Genomic DNA, 13222 nt, shown 5'->3' with positions numbered 1-13222 from the left:
AATGTTTCTGTAGCTTCCTTTATCATTATATTTCATCTCGTATTCATGTCGTGACCTACCTTCTATTTCAGAATTTCAACGCAATTTTATTGCTTCTTCTTTTTCAATGTCGAATCTGTTGGAGAATGATTCAAAGTCATCTTATTTTTTGTATTGACTGTTGTGGTTCCTTATTTTTTGATTTTATTGTTATCTACGTGCAATAGTGGTTCACTTTTTTTTGTTAGTTTGTTGTGTTGCCAAGCCTATATAAGGCCTATGTTTGTTCTATTCTAAGCATTGAATAAAAAGCAGAAAGTTTTGTCATTTAAAGTCCATTATTTTTTTCTACATTTTTGGTATCTAGACCCAGGTTTGTTTGTAGCTGGGATTTGTAACAAATGGCGGCTAACAATAATGTCGTGAATGTATCTCAACTATCGATTCCAGTCTTCAACGGAGAAAACTATGAGTTTTGGATCATGAAGATGAAGACCTTGTTCAAGTCTCAAGATCTTTGGGACTGAGTTGAAAATGGCTATACCGAACCAGATGAAGATGCGATATTGAGAGTAAATAAGAAGAAGGACTCAAAGGCATTATTTTTTATCCAACAAGCCGTTCATGAGACTGTTTTTTTTAAATTGTTGTAGTAAATATAGTGAAAGAAGCTTGAGGAATCTTGCAAACAACATTTCAAGGTTCCTATAAGGTAATGAAGATAAAACTTCAATCACTTCATCGAGTTTTTGAAACCTTGAAGATGAAAGGTGGAGAGTCGGTGCAAGATTTTTTATCCAGAGTTGCTGAAATTGTCAACAAAATACGGTCTTATGGATAGAATATTAATGATCAAACAATTGTTGAAAAAATTTTAAGGAGTCTCACTCCTAAGTTTGAACATGTAGTGGCTACCATAGAAGAATCCAAAGACCTGGAAACATTCACATTTGATGAGTTGATAGGATCATTCTAGTCCTATGAGGCGAGGCTGAACATAACGAAAGAGAAAACAGAGACAAGGCTTTTCATGTGAAAGAGGGGACATTACCCCAGAAAAATGAACAAAAATGGTGAGGTCAGGTTGGATCTCGTGGGCGAGGAGGTCGTGGCAGAGGACAAGGCCGAAGGGATGGATACTAAAGTCAAACACAACAACGAAATAACAAAAGGTTTATCCAATGCTTTTACTGTAAAATATTTGGGCATGTGAAGGCAGATTACTGGAGAAGATAAAAGCAGGAACAAGCAAGTTATGTAGAGAAAGAAGATGATGAGATCAAATTGTTCATGGCGTATCAAGAAAAGGCAGCAAGCCATAGCAACATTTAGTTTCTAGATAGTGGGAGCTCAAATCATATGACTGGTATGAAGTCATTGTTCAATGAGATTAATGAAACCTTCAAACAAAAAAGTAGCACTTGGAGACAACAAGCAAATTCAAGTGGAAGGGAAGGGCAATGTGGCAGTCAAAAGCAGTTCTGGTAATGTGAAACTTCTCTATGATGTTTATTACATTCCAAGTTTGTCACAAAATCTGTTGAGTGTAGGGCAACTCATAGCTACTGGATATTCTATCATGTTCGATGATGCCTCATGTGTGATCAAAGATAAAAAATAAAATCAAACTATAGTTGACGTTCGCATGACGCCAAACAAGTTATTCTCACTTGTTATTTCTGATGTTCAAAACCATACACTTGCTGTCAAAGAAACCAATGAGTCGTGATTATGGCATTTGAGGTATGGGCATTTAAATGTCAAAGGTTTGAAATTATTGTGTCAAAAGAAAATGCTTGATGGATTGCCTAAAATTGAGTCTTTAGATACGTGTGAAGGGTGCATATATGGAAAACAATGTAAAAAGCCATTTCCTGTGGGGAAGTCTTGAAGGGCAATGAAGTGCCTTGAACTTGTACATGTTGATGTGGTTGGTCCCATGAAAACTCAATCATTTGGTGGGAGTAGATATTTTTTATTATTTACAGATGACTGTAGCCGGATGGGTTGGGTTTACTTCTTAAAGTTCAAGTTGGAAACATGTGAAAAATTCAAAAGATTTAAGGCACTTGTGGAGAAGAAAATTGGAAGATGCATCAAGGCTCTACGTACACATAGAGGCAGCGAATTTGTATCATATGAGTTTAATAGTTTCTGTGAAGAACATGGTATGAGAAGAGAGCTGACTACTCTATACACTCTAGAGCATAACAGTGTTGCTGAACGGAAGAATCGGACGGTTGTGGAAATGGCAAGAAGCATGTTGAAAGCTAAAGGTCTTTCGAATCAATTATGGGCAGAAGTTGTTGCAACTACAGTCTACTTGTTGAATTTGTCACCAACAAGGGTTGTTCTCAATCAAACTCCATATGAGGCTTGGTATGAAAAATGACCTTGGGTAAGCCATTTAAAGGTTTTTGGTTGTGTTGCTTATACTTTAGTTGACTCACATAAACGCAACAAACTTGATGAAAAATCAACAAAATGCATTTTTGTTGGTTATTGTTCTGAGTCCAAAGCTTATAGGTTGTATAGTCCTATTGATGGTAAAATAATAATCAGTAGAAATGTGTTTTTCAATGAGGATGCAAGTTGGTCTTGGGAAGAAAATGCAGGTGATGTCAAGTTTGAAATTGCAAGCAAAGAAGAAGCTCCACAGATTGAAGTGTTACAAGCCCCTTCTCCAAATCTGTCATCTCCTCCAACTTCGTCAAGTGTATCTTCGATTAGTAGCACTTCCTCCGATGATGAGACTCCTCCAAAGAAATTCAAAACTTTGGCAGAGATTTATGCGTCTACGCAGGCCTTGTTTGTTGTTGATCCTACAACTTTCGAAGAAGCGGCAGAAAAAGAGGAATGACAAATTAAAATGAAAGAAGAAATTACAGCAATACAACGTAATGAGACATGGGAGCTTGTAGATCTTCCTAAAGACAGAAGAGTCGTCAGTGTTAAATGGGTCTTTAGAACCAAGTTCGACGCAGATGGAAACATTCAAAAGCACAAAGCACGTCTAGTGGCTAAAGGATATTCACAACAACCAGGTGTAGATTTTGATGATACTTTCTCTCCGGTTGCACGGTTTGAAACCATCAAGATTGTTTTGGCGTTGGCTGCACATTTAAAAAAGACAGTGTATTAGTTCGATGTTAAGTCTTCTTTTATAAATGGTGATTTATAAGAGGAGGTCTATGTTGCTCAATCTAACGGATTCACGATCGAAGGCAAAGAAGAAAAAATGTGCAAGCTACGAAAATCTCTCTATGGGCTGAAGCAAGCTCCGCGCGCTTGGTATAGTAAAATCGATGCATACTTTCTCAAAAATGGTTTTGAAAGAAGCAAGTATGAGCCCAATATTTATTTTAAACAGCAAGGTACCCATGATTTTCTCATTATTTTCCTTTATGTTGATGACATGATTTACATGGGTTTCTCAAGCCTTGTAAATGAATTCAAAGCTTATATGAAAAAGGAATTTGAAATGACGGATCTTGGATTATTGCAATTTTTTCTTGGACTTGAGGTGAAGCAGGCTGAATATTGAATCTTTGTGTCGCAAAAGAAATATGTTGCTGATTTACTTAAAAAATTAAAGATGACAGGGTGCAAAATTGTAGCAATACCTATGAATTTCAATGAAAAGTTGAAGAATGATGATGGTACTAAAGCAACAGATGCAAAGAGCTTTAGAAGTATATTTGGAGGCTTGACTAACTTGACTAATACGCGGCCATACATTTCTTTTGATGTTGGAGTTATTTCAAGGTTCATGCACTGTCCATCAAGGCATCATTTTGGCGTTGCAAAAAGAGTCTTACTGTATATTGCCGGAACTCTTGATTTGGGGCTATGGTATGATAATATTTCAAAGTTCAAATTGAGTGGTTATACAGATAGTGATTGGGTTGGATGTTTGGAGGATAGAAGAAGCATGTCAAGTTATGTCTTCGGCTTTGGATCAGGTGCTGTTTGTTGGAGTTCTAAAAAACAAGTTACAACAGCTCTGTCTTCATCGGAACCTGAATATACAACTACAACTTCATCAGCTTGTCAAGCTCTATAGTTAAGAAGGATCCTAACTGATATCAATATAAAGCAGAAGGAAGCAACTGTGATATACTGTGACAGTCAAGCAGCGATTTCCATGTCCAAAAATCCATCCTTTCATGGAAGAACAAAGCATATAGATATTCGGGTACACGTCATTTGTGATCTTGTGTCGAATGGATCATTATTCTGAAATATTGCAATACAAATGAGCAAATGGTAGATATACTAACGAAGTCTCATGCTTACTTCAGACTACAACTTGGCGTTTGCAACTTTGAATCAAGGGGGAGTGTTGGAGAATGATTCAAAGTCATCCTATTTTTAGTATTGACTGTTGTGGTTCCTTAATTTTTTTGATTTTATTGTTATTTACGTGCAATAGTGGTTCAATTTTTTTGTTAGTTTGTTGTGTTGTCAAGCCTATATAAGGCCTATGTTTATTCCATTCTAAGCATTAAATAAAAAGCAAAAAGTTCTGTCATCTAAAGTCCATTGTTTCGTCTTTATTTTTCTACCGAATCCCTTTTTTCCTCTCCAATATTATCAGCTCCTTCACCTGAATCTCAGCCAAAGAGCCATAACGTTTATGTTTACCCAGGGAAGGTCTAGATTGAAATTTAGGTAGAGACCCGCATGGAAGATCCCTAACTTCATCCCTATCTAATTCTAGACCTGGTTTTGAGATACTATTTAATATATCAACACTAGCGGCCCAATATTTCTTTTCATTTCGTCTTGCATATAGTTGTTCCCCTTAAATGTCCACATCAGACTCGATTTCATTTTTCTGAACAAGATTAACTTTGTTAACTCTCATATAATATAAATCGTCCATACCTCTACTATTAATAGGCTCCATACATATCTTCCATTGAGTCTCCCTGAACAACATCCCTGGCCCAACTGTTAACATCCTCCTTATACCCCAATTTCTAACAACGTTAATTTTTTACTAAATGAAAAAAATAAGAGTTTAAACTATATATTATTTGTTCACTTTAGGTCTCTAAAGTATTCTTCTTATAAAGTAGGTGTCTAACGTTTTTGACGTTACTCTTAAGTGTCTACGTCATAATGGTTGTTAAATAAAAAAATTGTTATCTAACCGTGTTACGTTTATAAAATCTTTTCAAATATTAAACCACAAAGATTGCGCTGTTGATTTGAACCCCAAGGATCATGTGTATTTAGATACTCTGGAAACTGACAATGTTGTGCTGGAATCTTTTCAACTGCTCATATAAATCTAATTTGATGTTGGACGGTAGGAGGAATATTTTATTCCATAAAATGGTTAATAAAAGGAAATAGAAAAGCTGAAGCAGAAGATAGAGAGAAGTGTTGTTGGACATTGTTTTGAATCAAAATAGGAAATGGAGAAGAAGGCATCGATCAGCAAGAAGATTTGAAGGGAAAATTGTAGTCGTGACAGCTACGGCTCAAGGCATCGGTTTTAACGATCATGATTAATATTTCTAATTCATTAATGAATTATCTAATTTTCATAAACTTATAATTAGACCATACCAAGAGAAATATAAGAAATTCTCATAAGCTTGGAATAAATTCATAGCAAAAATTAAGAGTGACAATCGAAAACAAAGAAAAAGAAAGTCTAGAAACTATCATCATATCATAAACAAGAAACATTTGGAGAAACCCTTCCATTTCTAAGGCCATGAGCATTGAGGCAATACGACGAAATGTTGTCGTTTCCGTCTTCGTTCTTCGGATTAATGTTTTTCATGGTGATGTTTTTGCATGGAGTCGACTCACTGCATGAAAGTTGCACTGCTGTTTCTTTGTGTGATGTTCCATGTATTTCTTCATAGCTTGTATTGCTGATCTCGACACCCGATGTCTGTAAAAACATGTATACTAATTAATATTAACATTGTTTTTTTTAACATGTATGGATGATAAAAGTTCCAAAGCTAACTATCCACTATTGATCAATATGATAATTTCTTTCAAGTCAAATCACTTACCTGGTTCTTACATTGTTTGTGAGGGCAATAGAATTGATCGATGACAATAGGTCGAGTTGAAGCATAAGAAATTATGCATTCAAATTTAATGTTTCGTGCATATCCATGGCCTCCCTAAATACACAATGATGTCAATTGTTAGCCAAAAATTTGTTAATTAATTTAAAAACACATATGCTTTTAAAATAAATATATATACCTACCACGTCTTTATTCGAACTCCATTAGTTGTTCCATAAAAAGAAGCATTTCTTATGTGAACAAATTCAACATTCTCGGTTCGTCCCATAATTCCAAGGCTGCCAATGCTTCATAATGTAGAAAAAAGTAAAAAGAAAATTAATATAGAGGTTTAATTTCTTAAATCAAGAGGAGAGATCATTGTAAAAGAATAAATGAAAAGTAAAATGTGTACCTGATTCCATGGCCTGGACCACATTCGATGTTTCTAATATTAATGTGTTTAGAACCAGGTCCAATCGATATACAATCATCGCCTGATTAAATTAAGAATCGGTTAATATCGTAACAAATAGTTGTACAACTAAAACAAAACAAGCAAGAAAACTAACAAACCGGTTTGAATAATTGTCACTACAAGAAAATATACCTTTAATGACATACGAACGATGGCACACGCTAATTTATAACTTGCAAAAAATGTGTCATAAAAAAATGTCATGTTTTTTAAAATCAGAACGATTTATAACTTACAATAATGTGTGTCATATTTAATAGTCATAATCCAAAAAATTGAATCTATTTTAATAGAACTAACGACGAATTTCATGAAAAACACTCCCTTTGTCCCTTTAAATTTGTTTTTTTATGTTTTAAAATTGTCTCATTTAAATTGTTCATTTAAAAAATCAACAACTTTATCCCTTTAAATTTGTCCATTTTGTATTTTAAAATTATCTCATTTAAATTGTTCATTTGAAAAAATCAACTTTTATTTCCTTTCTACTTTTTTTTAGTTTACTAACAAAATAAAATTTAACTTTTTCAAGATAAAATTATCATTTTAATTTTTTTCTATGCATTTCAAACACAAACTTTTTCTTCTTAAAATGATGTGAGAAGTAAACAATGAACAATATAAATTAGACGGAGGGAATAATAAAATATTAAAACCCACATTACCCATATACTATATATATATATATATATATATATATATATATATATATATATATATATATATATGTATATGTAGCATTAGTTGTAGATTTCAAGCTAGATTTACTGTTAATTTATTGGTCAATTAATTAAACCGCTTGAATTATAAATCCAAATTTTATGCGAAAAGTTGAGAGAGTGTCTTTCATCGGCATTTCGTCAAACTCACAACCATCCACGCACCTAACAATGGATTTTCAAACACGAACCAACCATCAGATCCACTAGTTCCGCGAATATTCCAAATTCGCTTTAAGAAAAGTGCGTGAGATTCCCTCGCACCTTCTTTAGATGTTTCTTTGTTTCTTTTGCTTTTCCCCGTAATCGGCTGCGATCGAGAGCTGCCTCTGTTATCGTGAAGCGCCAATGATCTCTGTTTACTCCATATATCGACGTCTTCCTTCGTGTTCATCCCCCACTCGACTCAGATCACGAATCGCTTCACTCGTTTTGGCGTTTATTTCCATCTGTGGAAGAAATTCCCCTCGTACTTACTCAGTAACTCGGTGAGTCTGTTTCCCCCGCGAGCTTCCTCCCTTTCACGTTTTAGATCTGCTGATTCTCTGTTGGATTTTGTTTTTGTTTTGAAGAATTAAAAGATGGAGCCGATGGATATCACAGGGAAGTCGAAGGAGGACGCTTCGCTTCCATAAGGTAAATGTTTTTCTTAGTTCCTCTCTTTTTCCGTCCTAATTTCCATTTTATTTATGTTTAATTATTCGGTGAATTTTCATGATATTTCGTCCGGTTCCCCCTAAAACTTCCTCCTTTCTTTTGATTCTCTTATTATGTGCTAAATTTATGAACTTGAAGTCTTGGATTTGCTAGGGTTTTTCTTATAGCTCCTATCAACACCAGCTTAGAAGGGTAGATCGTAGCAGTTTCGTTGCCCAATTCAGGTTTTGAATTATCTATGCCAACATATGCTGTGAATGAGTTGCCTTTAAAACTTAATTAGTTCTTTATCCAAATTCAGCTACCTGAAGGAGAGAGTTTCAATTTCATGATGCTAGGCGAGTATGATTTGATTAATTGAAGAAAGGTGCATCTTTAATGATGTGAAGGATGGTTTTGTGCTCAAACCTAGTTTTGTTTTATGCTAGCTTTCTATTGCGAGGACTTCTAGATTCATGGGAGGCGATGTCTATATGGTCGTTTTGTCTGTCAAAGGTGTCAGCTGGTTTTCCAATTTTTCTATAAAAAATGTCGGTTGATTGTTCTATTTACAATCACCAAAAGAGGTTCTTATATAGAGCTTCTGTGTAGGGGAGCATTATGCTGGTTGGGGATGTGATGTCTTTGAGGATCGATGATAGAGGTTATTTAGAAAGGAGTTGATTTAAATGTTACCCAGGACATTATTAATTGCGAAACAGTGAGCATATAGACAATTAAATTGAAACTGGTAGAGTTTTTGGTTTTCTATGATGAACTTGTGTTACCATAATGAAGTAGAGTTTCTGAGCTAATAACAAGGCTGTCATGTTCTGAACAGTTTACAGGGTTCACTTTTAGTGTAAGGATTTAAGATTCATTGTATCTTTTGTTTTTCAATGTTATAAAATAAGAATCAGGTTGCTTTCCTTTGTGTGCATGCAAATTATACTAACCCCATAACTTGCCCACCCATGGCTTTGCCTAGGCCCTGTGCTTTTGTTTGAGATTGGTTTATTTGCTTTATGATGTAAAATGTAAGTTATATGTAAATCTCTCCTTTTTGCAGCAACTATGACCAAAATTATAAAGGAAATGTTACCTCTAGATGTACGTGTTGCTAGAAATGCTCAAGATCTTTTAATTGAGTGTTGTGTAGGTAAGATAAGTTTTTTCTTTTCTTTTTAATCCGTACCAATTTAAGGTCTCTGTGGTCTCCATATTCTTTTTTTTTTTATAAAAAGGAAGGCCTCGTTAAAACCCCCCTTCATAACCGTCAAGCAACAAAGACTCAACGGACATTGGAAGGAGGAAAAGAGTGCCTTAGAAATTTTATTGCATAAGAACCAAGTACAATAAGATCACTCTACCACCCAAAAACGATGGCAGCCCACTCAACACAGTGCAAAACAACACTACCTACATGAATATGTTTATACCCTACAACAAAACTACCTCATAGGTTAATCAACCAATTACAAACAAATGTCATTCCCTAATGTTCCCTATATACCAATAATAGAAAAACAACCCAATTAATTCCCTATCATTTAACCAATCCTTTGTTTGGCAAATTCATCCGCTTCTCAATTAGCTACTATCGACACATGACGGATAATGACTCCTTTATTGACCACACTGTCTGTAATATCTTTAACAATGGATAGAAACAATGTCTCCATATTCTTTTTAATCGTGGCACATCAAATTCCTTTCAAATGTTCTTCTCTAAAGCCGAGTGTCAACTTTTTTGTCAGTGATCAGTTAACCATTATTCTTTTTGCGTAGACTAGTATACTATTGTTGTTTCTCTTGCCCCAAACATGTGACTTTTAAACAAAAAATCTACCTTATTAGTATGAATTTGTTTTGGTCAATTTCACTTTGTAACATTTGCTTTTTCAAAGAAGTGTAGAAGAGGAACATGGTATCTTTTATTTCATATTGTTAATGTGGCTTTAAAACCTAATTCCAAATTTTCATATAATGGGTAATCTTATTTGGTTATAATACCACTATTTGTTGTCATTGAAGATATGGGTGGAAAAATTTTTCTTGTTAGAATGTTATATGGCGAGTAGATTGACCATCTATATTCACTTCTCTCACATCGTTGGAATTTTACTGTCTCTAACCATAATGTTATGATAGTATTAATTTTTTTTGTTTTTGTGTAACTAACGTAAACTTCAATCCTCTTGCAAAGTTCATTAACCTTATTTCATCAGAGTCCAATGAAGTTTGTAACAGAGAGGATAAACGAACAATAGCACCTGAGCATGTACTCAAGGCTTTAGCGGTTAACCTACACCCATGTTTCAATTTTGTTCTTTATGGGTGTTATTTGTGCACATTGCTTTGTTAGGGTTGAAAAGTAATGCCTCGAATAGGACATTTGGATATACTGTTATGGTTCATGAGCGCCTTTCTCTTGTAGGCGCTTCGTCTGCCACTAATCCTCTATCAAATATAGATGGCATTTTAGAACTTTTTTTTCTTCATAAGAAGTCAAGCACAACCTACATATATTATCTTTTTTTTTATCTAATCAATGGCGAATCTAGAAATATTTTCGACGATGGTCACATATATTAACAAGACGGTTTTTGGATGTGGGTGGGCACAAATAAAATCTCAAGATTGGAACAATCAGTTAATAAATATCTAACATAAAGAAATTCAGATTCCAGGGTGAGTACTTGCCCACCCTAAATATAAGCTTCATCCGCCACTGTATCTAATCCAGTTGTCAAAGTAAGAAGGAAATTATTGTTTCCGTATCAAGCTATGGTTTTACTATGGTTTTACTAGCACTATCTTTTTTTTTGTTATGCATGTTTTACTGCTCAATGGATCTAACAAAAGGGTTAGCCTCAATTGGATCAATGTTTTGGTGAGGACTTCGATCATTCCTTGTTTAAATTGCAGCTTTCATTTTGACTAATCATTTATTGTAAACTGTTTGTAGTGTCCCCGTCAGTCGGGAGGTACCGAGTGTGGATATTATGTTTGTAAGTTCATGAAAGAGATAGTCGAGAACAGACTTGAAGTGTTGGTCAATAAGAATGTAAGCAAACTTTTCTGATACACATCTGTCATATCATACATACAGTAGTCATACAACTATCATATGGACTTGAAGTAGGATGTTATTCTAAACAAATCAATGCAAGTACTTGTTAGCAAGACTGAAAACTTTGAATTCGTGCCGTGTTAATGTATATAATTTATATGAGAAGTTTTACTAATTAAATGTGTAAAATTTATTTTTACATATGCTTAAAAAAAACATATGTAAAATTGGTCATTTTAGTACTCTTTGATAGTTATATACTTCACTTTAAATAAGTATAAATTATATACTTATTTCATATTTTTTACTTAGGTTGGCAATGGGAAGGAATAATACACGGATGATGACATTGATGATATTCGCAAAGAATGGATATCTTATGTGGAAAACTTTATTATGTCGTGATATTTTGTATCGATGATATTTTGTATTGACATATGATTACAATATTTTTGATAACTTAATGTTAATATATTGTATGCAAATGAATTGCTTATATATAATATGATATATATATTTAGTATTATGAGGCATTAAATATAATTTAGTTTGATTATTTGTCAATCTACAATATATATATATATATATATATATATATATATATATATATAATTTATGACATACAATCACGACATACGAATGTGTCATCTTTTTTAATGACGTGTGCTTCAATGACATCCAATGTAAGTCATAAATGCGTGTCATAAATTTATGATACACAATATTTTCATTTATGACGAGGGCTTCAATGACGTGCAATGCGCGTCATAAATGCGTGTCATAAATGCGCGTCATAAATGCGAATCATAAATGCGAGTCATAAATGCGAGTCATAGATTTATGACACACAATTGCGTGTCATCTGAGATTTATGATGGTGGCTTCAATGACGTATATTTGTGTGTCATCTGCATCCATAGATGACGCACAATGCGCGTCATTAAAGAGGTTTTTTCTTGTAGTGTGTGTTGTCTATGGTAACATTGGTGGAACGTTGGATATGAATGCCATCAGTGTTGGGGCTGTTTCCTGGAGCTTTGACTGTAAGATGAGTGGCGTGAATCGAAATCGAGTTTTAAAAGGCAATGTGGATTTTTGGACTGTCTTCAAAGGTTAACCCTTTAATCTCTACGTTCTTGGAGTTTGCTATCATAAAACCCTGAAATCAAAACCCAGAGTTAGAGTTAATGTTAAAGATTTTTGTGTCAAATGAAATTCAAATGCTTACGGTTGGTTTCCGAAGTTGACAGCCATTGTTCTTGTCTTTGCAAGAAAGTTTCCACCATTTAGATCCATGTCCATTGATTGTGCCAGAACCTTGAACGAAGAGACCATCAAAATTTTTGAATCCAATCCAATGGTGACAATTTCTTTTGCATTCCCATGCAGAGGGTTCGCTTGGGGCTATAATATTCCCATCAATCTGCACCACAATTCAAATGCAAGCGTTAACAAAACAAAACTAATCATATATCATCAGTTAAGACTTAAGAGAAAGATAGAATTAATTACCTGGAAAGTAATGTTGTTCGAGTTGCATTCGCCATTCAAAGTTAAGGGTTGAAGCAGAAAGGTCTTCCCTTGAGGCACAACAACCACTGGTGACGAAGCTGAGGAATCGCAAGCAACATTCCAAGCATCCTTAAAGCCCTGGAAATTGTACACCAAATTAGATATATTAGAAACAATACAACACTAAATCCTTGACGTTAAAACCAAACTACCAGCAGAGAAGAAAACCTTAGAATCATCATTGACTCCATCTCCAACAGCTCCGAAGCTAATCACATTAAATATATCGTCATCGATTTTCTTCTTCTTATTCTCCAATATACGAGAAGATTCACTCAATGTAGTGCATTGAATCAAAACAACTATCGCCATGATTTTCTTCAAAGCTGCCATACCCTTGAATTTTCTTTTTAATTTCAGATGTGAATATACAATATACTTACGCATATAGTATACATATATATACTAAATTGTTATTTTAATCCAACAATGAAAAGGAATTCCTTGTTGTAAGAGAATTTATGTTGATGCGAACATTAAGATATAATCAGACCTTTTCCTACTATATCTTTTTCATAAAAGAAAACTATTTTTATTAATTAAAAGTGACGTCGTAGCTGTGGCCGATAAAGCCCGTAGTGCTTCATACATTGTGTGTTAGCGTATCGATTATTTCATATAAAATTTGTATTTTATTTCGTGATTTTGGTAGAGTTTACATGTAGCTTTGAGTACGAAATTGTAGTTTAGTACAACCTATCATGTGCTGCTAATAATTTGTTTTTTA

At 34.2% G+C, this 13222-nt stretch overlaps 1 pseudogene; it reads right to left on the bottom strand.

Moving 5' to 3' along the window:
- Positions 1–5662: 5662 nt before the first annotated feature.
- On the bottom strand, positions 5663–12828 carry LOC120114725 (annotated as a pseudogene).
- Between the last annotated feature and the right edge of the window lie 394 nt (positions 12829–13222).

Source organism: Hibiscus syriacus, unplaced genomic scaffold (genome assembly GCF_006381635.1).
Source record: "Hibiscus syriacus cultivar Baekdansim isolate YM2019G1 unplaced genomic scaffold, ASM638163v2 tig00110239_pilon, whole genome shotgun sequence".
Taxonomy (NCBI): domain Eukaryota; kingdom Viridiplantae; phylum Streptophyta; class Magnoliopsida; order Malvales; family Malvaceae; genus Hibiscus; species Hibiscus syriacus.
This window is presented reverse-complemented; position numbering and strand designations above follow the sequence as displayed.